Source organism: Bacillus rossius, chromosome 10 (genome assembly GCF_032445375.1).
Source record: "Bacillus rossius redtenbacheri isolate Brsri chromosome 10, Brsri_v3, whole genome shotgun sequence".
Taxonomy (NCBI): Eukaryota; Metazoa; Arthropoda; class Insecta; order Phasmatodea; family Bacillidae; genus Bacillus; species Bacillus rossius.
The window spans coordinates 8,027,129-8,042,884 of record NC_086337.1 but is presented as its reverse complement, the minus strand read 5'-3'; positions in this window follow the sequence as shown (position 1 = coordinate 8,042,884).

Below are 15,756 nucleotides of genomic sequence, written 5' to 3'. Positions count from 1 at the left end.
CATTAAACTTTACAACTCGTAGGCTTAAAACTCCGCGTAATGTAACTCTAAATAACAAAATAATTCCTTACTCAGAAACTGCCACTTACTTAGGCTTAGCTATAGATCGAAAGCTTCGCTGGAACACCCAAATAAATAAACTCAGGGGGTCGGCAATGGGTAAACTTAACCTATTGTACCCACTACTAAAAAGCAGTAAATTGCGTCATTACTTAAAAATCCTAATTTACATCTCTACTGTCCGCTCAGCTTTCATGTACGGCAATGAAGTGTGGGGAAACATCACTAAATATCAGATAAATATCCTACAAGTAATACAAAATAAATATTTTCGCATTATTGGAAACGCCCCTCCCCGCACAAGGACAGCAGAACTTCATGACAGACTAAAAGTTCCCTTAATCACAAACTATCTTGTTTTTAGAAACAACAAATTTTACAATAAATTACCACTTCACACTAATCCGGTTATAAAAAGACTAGGAGATTATAACCCAGACATAAATAGACGCTTAAAACGTCCAAAAATGGCCCCAGATACAAATTAATTACACATAAATAATTACAAAACTCGGCTGTTTTCGCGCCGCGCATCTCCAATTTTTTTTTTCCTAGCCTAAGTTAATTCTAAGTGTGTAGGGGAGGGTCCAGGTTAGGGGAGGACCTAAGTGTGTCTCAGGCCGAAGCCTATACACTATACCATGCGGGTTTTTAACCATGCAGGACAAGGGCGCGTGCATCGTGTGCTATTGGGGTTTACTGGCCAGCCATGGCTGCAATTGGCGCCATGACTGACGCCCCATTGGTCGCCTAGCTTAAAGCTAGCTAATGTGACCCAGGTAAAACCTGCATAGACACAGGGAAAACCCTGGGCCGGTTCATGCGGGGATCAAATAACATGCATTAAGCAAGCAGGTAACTACTGGACAAGAGGAAGAAGGGTCCAGGTAAGAAGAGTTGGAGGGGCTGAAAAATCAACCATGCTGGAGTTAGGTGCTTGGGCCTTGCGGCCCGCATTTAAAGGTTGGGAACTCCTGGGTTATTATTAACCAGGGGCGCATGCGCCCCCAGGGGCGGGCGACTTCACTCGTCGGCCCAGCCACAGCTGCCCAGGCAGCCACAGTTAAAACAGAAGTGGGCAGACGAGCCAGTAAACCGGCTCGAACTGCTGGCTCTCGGAGCGAAAGGCAGCCTGACATTGCGCCATCTTCATCTTCCTTCTTCCAGTCAACAGCCAACGACCTTTCAAGCCAGGGTGGGGGTAAGTCGTTCAGGCGAATGAAGTATCTTGCGAGTCGGACCCTCTTGTCCCCCAAATTCCCGGGTCGGTTGAAGGTCGCGCCGCCCAGGCTACCACTGGCTCCAACAGGGCCCCAACTTGAAGGCGCCGCCATCTCTTCCTTCAGAATTCCGATGCTGTTCACTTCCGTTGCGCGCGCGGCAGTCCACAGCTCCGCAAGTTCCAGCCCGCAGTTCGTCTACACTTCGCATCCAGGGCACATCGAGCTCCCCTGCGGTGCCTTCGCCGACGAAGCTGCTTTCTGCCGCGCGCCGAGCTACATTCAGGCTACCTTTCTCCCCGACAGCCGTGATAACGACTCCACAGGCCGGCCATTGGTCCGCGGACTGCTATTGGTTATTCACAGCCACCCCAGCGAGATTGCAACTCTCAAGCTGGGCTCCCGTATCCGCCACCCGCGGGACGCGGTCGGTAGCAGTTGGCGCTGCTAGGCCGCCCCCAGCACGCACACAAAACCAACACGCACTGCCAGCCTTCGGTTACCCAATAGGTCGCAGGGAACTCCCAGCCAACAGCCCGCGAGAGAGATGCGCACGCCCCGAGAGACGACCACCGACGCGCATCTCCACCAGATCACAAGTAACTAGTATCCTCGGTTGCGGACCGTCAATAAAACTCCCGGCCAGCGCCGGAACCCACCAGCCAATCAAAACGAAGCACCGACTCCGTTAATTCAGAGCAGGTTTACCACAAATAATTATATAATTATTACTCAAATTCAAATATACTTAATAAAATCAGTTAGGACAAACATATTATATTATTTAATTTAAAATTACTTGTCTTATATTTAGAGTCATCCATTAGACTGCAGTGTTTATTGGCTAGAGCCAATAACCACACCAACTAAATAGAAGCATCGCCTTTGCATGAAATAAGCCGAACAATTAGGACAGCACTTTCCAAAAGCTAAAGCCGTTATTCCCCAACCGCGCAACGTAATGATAAAGGCACTTCATGCAAACTTTTGACATAACTTACCTAAATAATACCTTGCAAACAGACCCACATTATTCCAAATTTTGCACACTGACAGGGACTGGGCAGGTGGGGTCGCCTGCCTACACTCCCTCCCATGTGGGCAGGGAGGGGGGTGAATCAAAAGGGTGCCAAGGAAAGGAGTGGCGACACTCCTTCCCTCCATGTTTTCCGCTGGGTTTGCGCTGCAAGCTCAGAACGACCACTGACAGACGAGAGGGGGAGGGGGACTATCCCTCTCTAACCCTCACGCTACTGTATGAGGACAAAAAGGGAGGCCAAGAGCCCCTCAAAAGGCTTGTACCTCCCCCACGCTGAGGGGCTTCGCTCCAGTGATGAAAAAAGGTGGCGGAGCTCAGTCACTGTGCCGTTGTAATGTTGGTGGCACTTGCTCAACTTGTTTATTTATAATTATTTTTTTTCTTTTTTTTGGGCGAACTGGTTTCCACACGTTTTCAGTGTTTTATATTGGTATTTGTTAATGGTAATATGTCATTTAAAGATTTAAAGGTTAATTTTGAATGAAGTTGTAATAATTTTAATTATGTGTAATTTAAATGTTTGAACATCAAGTTTTTTTTATTGTGTCAATGTAATTTTTTTTTAATCTATTATGAATAATGTGTTTACAATTTAATTATTATGGTAAATATGTGAAGGTATATTTAAGAAATTATAAGTCAATCCTTTTGTAATAGAATTAATGCTACATTAATAATCGATATGTTGTTGTTTTAAAAAAAAAGTACTCTCTACGAGTGCCATGTTCAATGTCCTTCTTCGTCTTGCACTTACAGACCACAAACGGTCTTTTCCAGCACTTTGACGCCATGATGTAGTAACTCAAAAAATTCGTTCTTGTGTGATTTAAAGTTTTCAAGATGCATTAAGCATCTACAACCGCACTAAGTGGTAAGTTTTCTTGTCTTATTTCTCAAGAACGTAGGGAAAAGTTTGTAACACCGGGCGTGTTAATATTCTTTGTTATTTTTATGTTAATTAGCGGTTCCACGATACCGGCCATGCGGTACACTTGAACCAACTTGTGCTGTGGTGTTGGGGGCCTGTCCCCGGCAGCCCGGAAGCAAAATGATGTGACCGCACCTAATTCAGGAAAGCCGACGACTATTTCATTATTTTTGGCATGAACTACTAACCTTTTTTATCAACTCTACATAATGTGAAAATTTCGTGGACTTAACCTCATCGGACTTCTCGTCAAACTTTGTCTTCTCTTCTATCTTAAAGAATTTTTTTTTGAACCAATGTAACGTCTTATTTAATATATATAATTTACAAGCAACGAAATAATGTAACATGGACTAAAGATATTTTTGATAATAAAAAAAAAAGAAATATGTTTTGTAAGAAATTCATCTAATATGGTAAAGAAATTTTTTATTTTTTTTTCTCTCTCTCCTGGGGCCCCAAATAAGATAAAACTTAAACATAATAAAATCAGTATCATGTAAGAAATAATTTAAAATACTAGTGATATTAATATGATGGTTAGAGTGTTGTTATTTAAAAAATAATTTACATAAAAAATAAATTATTTATCTGAAATTGTCCTTTTTTTATTTAATCATTGAATCATACTCTTATAGTTTGTGAGTGTGCATGACCAGTCAGCCCTGCTGATACTCTAACTAACCCCTCCGCACATCGAAACACTTCATGAGCCTTGGTCCACGAGCTTTCAGCATCCGCCTGCCTCTGTTCATAACCTCAAAAATTTATGAAGGGAGGTAAGGTGTGGTGCAGTAATGGTAGCAGAGCCTGTGGTTCTGAAGTTGTTTTGATGTGCATTTGTGCATGTGTAGATTTTGTCTTGCATGTGCCCCTACCTCAACAGCGGTGCTATTCTGGAGGTGACAACAATTTCGAGTTAATTTGTTTTATTTTGTTGTTTGTTTATATTTTGTATTTTTTTAATCATGCCTTCGACGGTAGTACCAGAATTCCTTTTAAAGGATGAGTTGACATTTGAGTGTCAGTTGCGTGGTGTTCAGCACCAAGAAACCACAGCAGCTGTTTTGCGTAAGAAACTTCGCACAGCAATTAATAATGATGTACCTATTGTTCAAGACAATTTAAAGAGTATTGACCCCAATCATGAATTCAATGTGTGCTCGAGTAAAATTCTAGTTTTACAGGAGATAGTCACTAATTTGACTGATGATGAAAACTTTGCCCTTAACTTGCCCAGAGTCAGAAATCGTTTATCTCATTTGCACAGACGTGTTCAATTGCTTTTAGAGGTTCATGCCCCTGTATTGTCTGAGGTCCAAGTGGCCTCCTTACAAAATGTTATAATTGAGGTTAAGAGACTGTTAGATATTGTAAACAAGTCAGAAACAGAATTTTCACTATTGCGAGATCTTACCCCTTCAGCCACTATGGCACAAGTTTGTGACCAATTTGCGGGTTTAGCATTGCCCACGCCCAATAATGAAAACCTTCCTTACAAACCCATCCCAGGGCCTTCCATGTTGAATTTGGATCCTGTTCCAAGTACCACTAATCAAGTTGTGGATTTCACGAACCTAACCAACACTACATCATTACCACCCACGAGCTCTAATTCTCGTGTAGTATTTTGTACAGCACCTGGAACGTCACAGCCGGTAACGACACCAAGTAGCTTTTCTCTTACTAATGTTTTTGGCAAGATTACTCACCCTCTTGAAAATATGTTGAAGGAACTACCAGTCACAGACGGTCTTAATATCCCACCCCTGTTAAATTTTCTAAAGAACATTGTCAGGTTGCGACAGAGTCATTGTGTGCACGAAACACAACTTTTGGAGGTAATTTACCCTTTTACATTGGGTCCCTTGGCCGAACGAACTCGAGCGGCTATTTCTCAAAATCTTTCGTTTGATAGTTATCATGATGACATTCTTACATTCTTCATTCCATCACGATTGCTCACACAACTTCAACAAACACATTTCAGTCGTCTACAGAAGCCTGGTGAAACCCTTTCTGTTTATGTTAATGATGTTAAGGAAGCCGCGGCTATTTTTCGTCTTAAAGTCACTGAACAAGAAATAGTAAACAATATCCTTGATGGAATTTCCCCTGAAGAAAGATCACGTTTAGTTTTTTTGAATAAGCCATGTTCTTTCGCTGAACTTGACAGGATGTGTATTCACTCACAGAACATAAGATTTGCTGACAGAAACAGAGATATGCAATCTCCTCATTTTTCAGGTTACAAACCAGCTAGACATTTCACTAATACCTGCAACACCACACAACCTAACCGATACTACCCTAACAGTAATGTGAATTCACATAACAGAGCTCAGTGGCCAGCAAACTCAAGAGGTTCACCTCAGAACTTGTTTTGCACAAATTGTAAAAGAAATAATCATGTTGTTAGTAATTGTAGATTTTTGCAACAAAAAAACGCCTGGAGCAGGGATTCAAGGTGAGCGGTTCCCCCTGCAAATTTGGCCAACCCAAAAATTCTCAATATAATGCTCACATTTTTCAGCAGATGAAAGTAGCACGTTATTTTCAAAAGTATTTTGGTATACCGATAAAAAGGAGAAAAGTTCCAGATCAGGTTAATCATTCTAGTTCACCTAATTTAGTAGGATCCAATGTTGTTCCAGTTCCTCGTGTCAGTGTTTCTTTTGGTACGTTTGTAGAACAAGCTCTTGTGGATTCAGGTTCCACACGGTCTATTATCTCTTATCAATTGTTGAATAAACTGAAAGAAGCTAATCTTGTTAAATCTATTGATAATGGTCAATTTAAGTGTTACACTGCATCTAATGAAATTTTGCCTATCGTTTGTTGTGCTGTCATAAAGTTGAAAATAGCACATTTCACGTGGATGTTCCCTTGTTTCGTTTCAAAAAATGTTGGTTTGGACTTCATCCTCGGCGCTGACTTCATGACAAAATCCGGTCTTATTCTTGATATGCAGGAGAAACATATTTTCTTTAAATTTCAACCTAACCTCAAAGTTCCTTTTGTAGGTGTATCCCAGTTGGATAATAGCCTTGCTGAAATTAGTGTTAAACAAAGTTATGATGAAAATTCTGATTCTTTGAGTCATCTACCTGAGCATCAACGTAATGCAATCAAAAATTTGTGTGAAAAATTTCCTAAAGTTCTCACTTCTGATTTAGGACTTACAAATCTTCTCGAGTATGAAATTAAACTCCATGACAATGGATACATTAAAAGTCATCCTTATCGTTTAGCACCACCTCAGATGAATCTTCTACGAAAAGAGGTACAACAATTGTTAGATAAAGGAGTAATTGAACAATCTACATCTCAGTATGCAAGTCCTGCATTTTTAGTACCAAAACCCAATGGTAAACAACGCATGGTAGTTGATTTCCGCCGTGTGAATCAAAAAATCGAAATTGAATCAGTTCCATTACCAGATTTACATTCAGCCTTTCACTGGTTTTCCAAGGCCAAATTCTTCACTACTATAGACTTAAATTCAGCTTATCACCAAATACCTCTAAAACATGAATCTAAACCTATTACAAGTTTCTGTGTACCATGGAACCTATATCAGTTCACTCGTGTGCCCTTTGGTCTTGCAACAGGCGCACAAGTTCTCACCCGTTTACTCGACCAAATTTTTCATGACGTTAAATTCAAGTTCGTATATAATTATCTAGACGATCTCGTCATCTACTCTGAAAATTTTGATGACCATCTCCAACACATAAAGGAAGTTCTGTCTCGACTTGAAAAAGCTGGTCTTACTGTTAATCCACAGAAAGTTAAGTTTGCAGTACAAGAAATCTCATTTTTAGGACATAAAATTTCTTCACGTGGAATATCCATTGATCCTGAACGAACAAAAGCTATTAGAGAGTTTCCTCCTCCACGAGATGTAAAAGGTGTTGCACGTTTTATTGGTATGATACAATTTTTTGGCAAATTCATTCCTAACCTAGCGGAAAAGGCAATTCCACTTAATAAGCTACGTAAGAAAAACACAAAGTTTGAAAGGGGTGATGACCAACAAAAGGCTTTTGAATCATTAAAACAAGACATAATAAGTCCACCAGTTCTTCGTATGGCTGATTTTTCTAAAACTTTCATTTTGCAAACAGATGCATCTGGTTCAGCAATAGGAGCCATTTTGGCCCAGGAATTCGACGGTGTTAGACAACCTATAGCGTTCGCATCTAGAACCCTCACTCAGCAAGAACAGAAATCATCAATTTATGAATTAGAATGTTTGGCAGTAGTTTTCGGTATTGACAAATTTAGGCCCTATCTAGAACATGCTGAATTTCTTTTAGAAACGGACAATCAGGCATTATCATGGCTTCTTGCACATCCCCGCCAGTTAGGCAAAATTGGTCGTTGGGTAATGAGGATTTCTTCACTAAAATTTAAGGTTCAACATATCCGAGGATCTCAAAATGTTGTTGCAGATGCTCTTTCACGTATGTTTGATAAGACACAACATAATCCCTCATTGGAGGAAAACAAATGTAAAGTTCTTCTAACAGATTTTCCTTTAACATTCAAAAACATTCAATTGCATCAAGAAGAGGATCAAGAATTACGGAAGATTGTTCAAAATTTAAAATCTGGAATACCCCAAAAATCTTATTTTTTATCTAATGGTGTCTTATATTCTAGAATTCGAAATCATCAGAAACGTATTGTGTTACCTCAAGTCTTGAAACCTGTTGTTTTCCAGTATTTTCATTCATCACCCATTGGTGCACATTTGGGTACCTATAAAACAATTGAGGCTATCAGAAGAAAATTTGTTTGGAAAGGCATGTATAGTGAAATTACAGAGAGAGTTAAGCAGTGCCAACTTTGTGCCCTTAGTAAGCCAGCTCAAAATACACATTTAGGTTTGTTGTCTTCAGAAGTTTCGGATAAACCAATGCAGAAATTATTCATTGATTTTGTGGGACCATTACCAAGAAGTAGAAAAGGAAATAATATGTTGCTAGTTTGTGTAGATGCATTTTAAAAATTTGTTTGGTTGATCCCGTTAAAGAAAGCTGATGCACCCTCAACAATACAAGCTCTTCAAACCAATATCTTTCAAAATTTTGGCATACCTGTTTCAATTGTTTCAGACAACGGATCTCAATTCACTTCTAAAGCATTTAAGAATATGTGTTTCACCCATGGTATACGTCACATTTGTCTGTCTCCGTACTATCCGCCACCTTCGCATGCGGAAAGGTTTAATCGAAACCTCCGATCTGCGTTAATCGCTTTTCATGCCGAAGATCAGAATAGTTGGGACAAACATTTAGTTTGGCTTCAGATGGCTTTTAATTACTCACGACATGAATCACATAAGTCTACACCATATAATTTGATGTTCACTTTCACTCCTAATAATCCATTAGCAAATCTTTGGTCTTTAAATGAATTGTTACCAGATGACCCAAAAAACATAAAGGAAGTTTGGGCAGCCGCCCTTAGAAATCTCAAGCGCTCTCATGAGAGATATAGAGTCAAATATAACAGGAACAGAATTGATAATCCTTTTCGACGAGGTGATCTCGGCTTGTGCAGAGCACACCCAATCAGTAAAAAAGTAGATAAAAGAATGGCAAAGTTATCGTTTCGCTGGTCAGGTCCTTACCAGATACAGCGTTTTCTAACCCCAGTTACGGCAAGTTTGTGCGATCCAGACACTGGATCCTATGTTACCAGAGCCCACATTTCTCATTTAAAGAAATATCATTCATCGTCTTCAGTAAGTTAGGGGAAATTGCACCCCAGTTTTGTTTGGGCTTTTGGCTCAGTCGATCGTGGCCTGATCACCCACCGATCCTAGTCTTTGAGTCCCAAGAAACTTTTTTTATAAATCAATATAGGCCTATATCAATATATCTATATCTATATATACATAATATACATAACTACACAAGAAAATGAATAAAGAAAAGTAAAAGTAATGTAATAACATGTATGTGCATATAAAATATAAAAATATAAAAAACCATGGTACCTAGTTTTAAGTTGTCATGACAAGTCTTAATTGTTTGTATGTTAGTTTTGGGAAGTATGTTTGGTTGTAGGGTTTTCCTAGTTTGAAGTGTTATGTTCAAGTATTCATTTGTTTATAGGTTTCTATTTTTAATCATTGGTAGAGGAGGATGTTAGAATTTTTTGTCCTAATGCCATGCTATCCGCACTTGTTCTTTATGTTTTATGTTTTAGTGTAGCCGTCCGCTCTCTTGGTCCACTCCGTTGATTGATGTCTGTACGCCATGTTTGGACCACTTGGTATTCTTCTCTGTGTCTTCACCTTAACTTCAGCTAACATTACGGTAACAACAACTCATACTGGTGTTCTCTTTGAAAAAGAAGATAATCGTCTGTTTTCAGACAATTTTTATTCTATTGTATTGAATTTCAATTTGCTTCAGTTGGAACATGCAAACAAGGACTTAGAATCAGATTTAAATAAGTTAATTCAGGTCAACAATGTCATTCTCAGTGAAAACAGCTCTTGGAATCAAAACTTCGCCTTCGTAATTCATCAACTCAAGGAAAATTTTGTGGCCTATAGATCAGAGACAATTGCTTTAACTTCATTGTTACCTCAAGAATCTTCAAGGAGAATAAAACGTGTTATTTTTAATTTTGGTGGCAAGATTTTGAAAACTGTTTTCGGTACTCTGGACAGTGATGATTTAGACATTTTGGAAAGACGTTTAAAATCCGTGGAAGAAAACCAAGATGAAATTTCTGGCAATGTCCTACACCATATTCTTGTGGTTAACAGTTTGGAAGAAAGAGTTCTCAATAACACTAAATTGATGAGTAACCTAGCAAAACACTATTTGGCCAGTCATAATGAATTTTATAAACTTTTGAATAGTTCACTACATGAGATTTGGGACAAAATGATGCTAATGAATTTGAGAATTGATTTGAATACACTTTTGTTTAGAATAAGTGAATCTTTATCCAGTGCCCGCTTAGAATTATCTGATTTGAGACAGTCTATCGAAAATAGTGTTCACGGCAGATTAAGTTCAATCTTGTTACCACCTAACACTTTCCTTACCTTGTTGGACAATATTCAACATTTAATTTCATTACCATTATACATGTTAGCACCAGTCACTTTTGAAAACCTTCATATGTTTTATGGTCTGAGCACAGTCCAGGCAGTCATTTATAATTGTTCACTAAAAGTCATTGTCAATGTGCCGTTATATAATAAGGATAGTACTTTCGAATCATACAAAGTTTTTGCTATTCCTTTCTTCTTCCCTAAATTGCAACATTATCTATTACTCAAGATTCACGATGTGTTGTTGATTAGTCCAGACAGAAAACTTTTTGCATCTATTAATTCTAACCTATTATCTGGTTGTGTAAAACACAGTATCACTTTGTGTCCATCCAGCTTTCCTTTCTTTGATTCTCATATAAATAGTTGTGAGTTTAATATTTTTCTTGGAAAACCTTATTTTGAGTTTTGTGACAAATCAGTTGTACCTTTAAATCTACCTTTTTTTCAGAAGACTAATACACTCTGGTTGTTTGCAACGAATTTTTCCATTGATGTAACCTTTTTATGTAAATCTACTAAGGAGACTTTTGTACCTTTCACTATTTCAATAACTGGTAGTGGTTACATAAGAAATGCATCTCATTGTGACATTGTTAGTCCTTTCTTTAAAACCTTTGGTTCAGTCAGTTCCTCTATCACTTTTAATATGTCTCTACCTATTGTACATGTACCTAAATTTAATGTCAATTTAAGTCAGCTGACATTTTCCAAGTTACCAAATGTATCCTTCAATTCTTCAATTGTGGAAGATATTAACAAACTTTTGATTTCTCAGCCTAGTGGTGCTCCATTCCACGACATTGTTAAGCTTTTACGTCCTCACCAGTATGTTGAAACTAATTCTCATTTTAATGTCATTGCTTTAATTTTGTCAGTCTTCGTTTTCCTTTGCATTTTTATCCTATGTATTACTCTATGGTTCAAGTTTAGGTCCATCTCGACCACCCCTTCTAATCCCTCACCCCCTATCCCTTCTGGAACCATCTTAATACGCGTAGCTTCATCCTCCAATGTGGAGTAGTTTGTAATTTTTTTTATTATGATATGTATGTAATGGGTTTTTTTGTGGTCAAGGATTTAGTTTTAATTTTTGTGGGATATATGGTGTAGTTTGTTGTTGTCTCCCGGTAGCGTCTGCTTTGAGGGGGGGAGTATGTGCCGTTGTAATGTTGGTGGCACTTGCTCAACTTGTTTATTTATAATTATTTTTTTTCTTTTTTTTGGGCGAACTGGTTTCCACACGTTTTCAGTGTTTTATATTGGTATTTGTTAATGGTAATATGTCATTTAAAGATTTAAAGGTTAATTTTGAATGAAGTTGTAATAATTTTAATTATGTGTAATTTAAATGTTTGAACATCAAGTTTTTTTTATTGTGTCAATGTAATTTTTTTTGAATCTATTATGAATAATGTGTTTACAATTTAATTATTATGGTAAATATGTGAAGGTATATTTAAGAAATTATAAGTCAATCCTTTTGTAATAGAATTAATGCTCCATTAATAATCGATATGTTGTTGTTTTAAAAAAAAAGTACTCTCTACGAGTGCCATGTTCAATGTCCTTCTTCGTCTTGCACTTACAGACCACAAACGGTCTTTTCCAGCACTTTGACGCCATGATGTAGTAACTCAAAAAATTCGTTCTTGTGTGATTTAAAGTTTTCAAGATGCATTAAGCATCTACAACCGCACTAAGTGGTAAGTTTTCTTGTCTTATTTCTCAAGAACGTAGGGAAATGTTTGTAACACCGGGCGTGTTAATATTCTTTGTTATTTTTATGTTAATTAGCAGTTCCACGATACCGGCCATGCGGTACACTTGAACCAACTTGTGTTGTGGTGTTGGGGGCCCGTCCCCGGCAGCCCGGAAGCAAAATGATGTGACCGCACCTAATTCAGGAAAGCCGACGACTATTTCATTATTTTTGGCATGAACTACTAACCTTTTTTATCAACTCTACATAATGTGAAAATTTCGTGGACTTAACCTCATCGGACTTCTCGTCAAACTTTGTCTTCTCTTCTATCTTAAAGAATTTTTTTTTGAACCATTGTAACGTCTTATTTAATATATATAATTTACAAGCAACGAAATAATGTAACATGGACTAAAGATATTTTTGATAATCAAAAAAAAAAAAAGAAATATCGATGGCTTAGAATGAAAACCTCGTATCTCAATTTTTGACGAAAATGCGTTTTTAATTTTATTGGGTAGAAAACCTCGTATCTCACAGAATGTTGGGCTGGAAAAAAAAATATGTGCATCCTACTGCTTTCTATCGGGGAAAAAAAGAACCATGTATATCAGTAGCACTCCATATTGTAGAGAGAAAACCACGTATGTTCGGCAAGTTTGTTTGGTCTGTATTCTTATGTTTTTGAAGTTGTTCATCAATTTATCAGCAGTTTTACTGTTCAGTCAACTACTCTTAGGTAAGCCAGTAAGTTATTTCTTGTATTGTGATAATATTTCTACCTAATTGTGCATAATATAAAAGCAGTTTTATCATTGAAAACCTAGTACATTTTATATTGTCACTGCAGTATTTATGAAAACATCGTACATCACATATACGAGGTTTTCACTTTTAACTGAATAGAAACAAGAATGATATCCGCGTTTTTCTTTCAAGTTTCTTAAGGTTTTTTTCAGTTAAATTAAGAAATTATTAGTTAAGTTATGGAAATAAATGGCTGAAAGCAATATAAAATCTTTTTATTGCAGGACATGAACTCTAGAAGTAAGTTGCTGGTCCAGTTGGCTATCCAAATGCAAGAAGACAACAATGTTCAAAATAAAGAGATTTGTAGCTCTTCAAATAATGCTGGTATTCTTTTTTTATTAACATTAATTATCAATCAGGATATAAGGTGGAACTTTTTTGACGATTTAATTATAATTGTTTTGATCGTGCTTATGTACTAGTGATCATCAAAGAAAACAGATCACAGAACTAAAACACTACCCAGTTTAATAATCTATTGCAATGCATACAACTGATAACCACAATAATGTGTTAATGTTAGTCTTCACAAGAGTCTGACAGGCTAAAATGTAACCGAAATTGGCCAATTCAGAATAATGCTGGTGTATGTATACATTGATAATGATTGTAGATGAAGATTCTTTTTGATACGAACAATGAAAAATTTAAATTTCACAGAACACTCAAAAAGTATCACCTTATCCTGACAGAATAAAATTAATTACATTATTTACTAATAAGTTTTAATGTTACAATCTGATTATTATTATCGTCTCTTTCAGAAGTTAAAGGAAATGCTGACAGTACTGATGAACACAACTCGGAAGCAATTGGATCCACAGAAAAAATAGGAAAGTTAACAGGACACGAATTAATTCCTGGCACTGTGTCCCGTGATGGCAGCTGTTCAAATACAGGTAGACAATAATCAGTTTGATGTTCTTACCTGAAACTCTTACACTTTACAAGAATAATGCAAGATGAAACATTATTAATGTAGGTAAGTAGTAAGTAGGCCTACTTTTAAAATTATTAAGGCAGTGATTTTTTGTATGTTCCAGAGATCCATGTTGAACACATATTATGCTCAGAACATGAAACATCTGAACATAATTATGCTTCAAATCCAATGGAAGGATCAACCAATCCTGCAAGTTTCCAAATGACAGAATTCATTGTGGTTCCTTGTGGTGAAGAATATATTTTACAGCCAATTTCAAAGTCATCAGAAAATAACTCACCTAAAATAAACCAAGATACATCATGCGATGATGGAATTTTAGACCGACAGATGTTCTTGGCAGAAGAAAATAATTTTTTATTGTCAGATGAGAATATGCAATATAATGATTGTTCTGATATAAATGTGATGTCTGAAGAATTGTCGGTGGAAGACATTATTGATTTAGAAGTACCTTTGCCTTTAGTAGAGGAAAGTATTGCAGAATGTGGTATGTAATTACCTTTCATTAACAATGTAGCAAATGAGCAGGAAGAAGTATGCAGTGAAAAGACAAATATAAAAGAAATCACACATGATGAAATAGAAAATAAGTATCTACAATCTGATTCTATAGACAATATTATACAAGACACTAGACCAAATGACAATGGTGCTCAGACACATTCTGAACAAAACAATAATGAAAATGTTCATGGACCAAACAGCAGTAAAGTAATACCAGGGAAAAATAAACGTAATGCGAAAAGAAAGAAGCATGCATGGGCAGCAGAGAAGAATAAGTTTAAAAGAATGATGGGACAGGCATACTGTGGGAGGAGAAAGAATGATGCAGGAAAAAGTGTTTTCGATGTAAGTCGGGCTAAAAGAGAACTGAAACCACGGTGTTTGTGCTGTTCTACAAATAAAATATCAGTGTTCCAATGCACTAGATTAACAGAAGAAAATAGAAAAAAACTTTTTCAAGATTTTTGGAGTTTGAATTGGGGAGAGAGACGCATATTAGTGAAACAGCTTGTCGACCACAGAACTGTTGCTCAAAGAAGAGTGAATTCTTTGGAATTTCGCCGTAAGGGATCTTTATATTATCACTTACGGATTGGTCAAAATGAAGACAGATTGAGAGTATGCAAAACAATGTTTTTGAACACGCTGTCTTTAGGAGAGTGGATGGTTTCAAACTGGGTCGTAGATTCGCCTGAAGGTCAGGAATGTCAGGAAGTCGACAGACAAGAAGAATCAGAAGATGATGCAGGAGAAGGAAACTGTGAAGGAGGTCTAACTAAGTCAAAAACAGGTGAAAACAGACAGAAGAAAGACAAATATGATAGTAGTCATAAAAATATTGTTCGTGAATTCTTTAGCCGCCTCCCAAAATTAGAGTCACATTATTGTAGGAAAGATACAAAAAAATTGTACCTTGAGCCGAAGTGGCAGTCTAAGGCTGAACTTTTCAGACAATATCAGTCGTATTGCAAGTCAGAAGGGAAAGAGAGTTTGTGTGGAAGTATTTTTACATTTTACTCTGTTTTTGAGGAATTAAATCTTGGTTTATTTTCACCTAAAAAAGATCAGTGCGACGTTTGCTGCTCGTTTTACTAAGGAAATTTGGCTCAAGAAGAATATGATGCTCATGTAGTCAAGAAAACCAAAGCACGACAAGAAAAAGAGAGAGACAAAACAAGCAACAACACTACAGCTGTGTTCACTATGGATGTACAGGCAGTACTTTTATGCCCTGCTTTAAAAGCATCAGCTCTGTATTACCGATCAAAATTGAAAATCCACAATTTTACAGTTTATAACCTAAAAACAGGTAATGCCTTCTGTTATCTTTGGGACGAGACAGAGGGAGGACTTACCGCTGATGAATTTTCTAGTATTATCAGTCATTTCATTTCCACTGAAGTAGACAAAAGTATTTATGATGGTGTCATTTTCTACAGTGATGGATGCACCTATCAAAATAG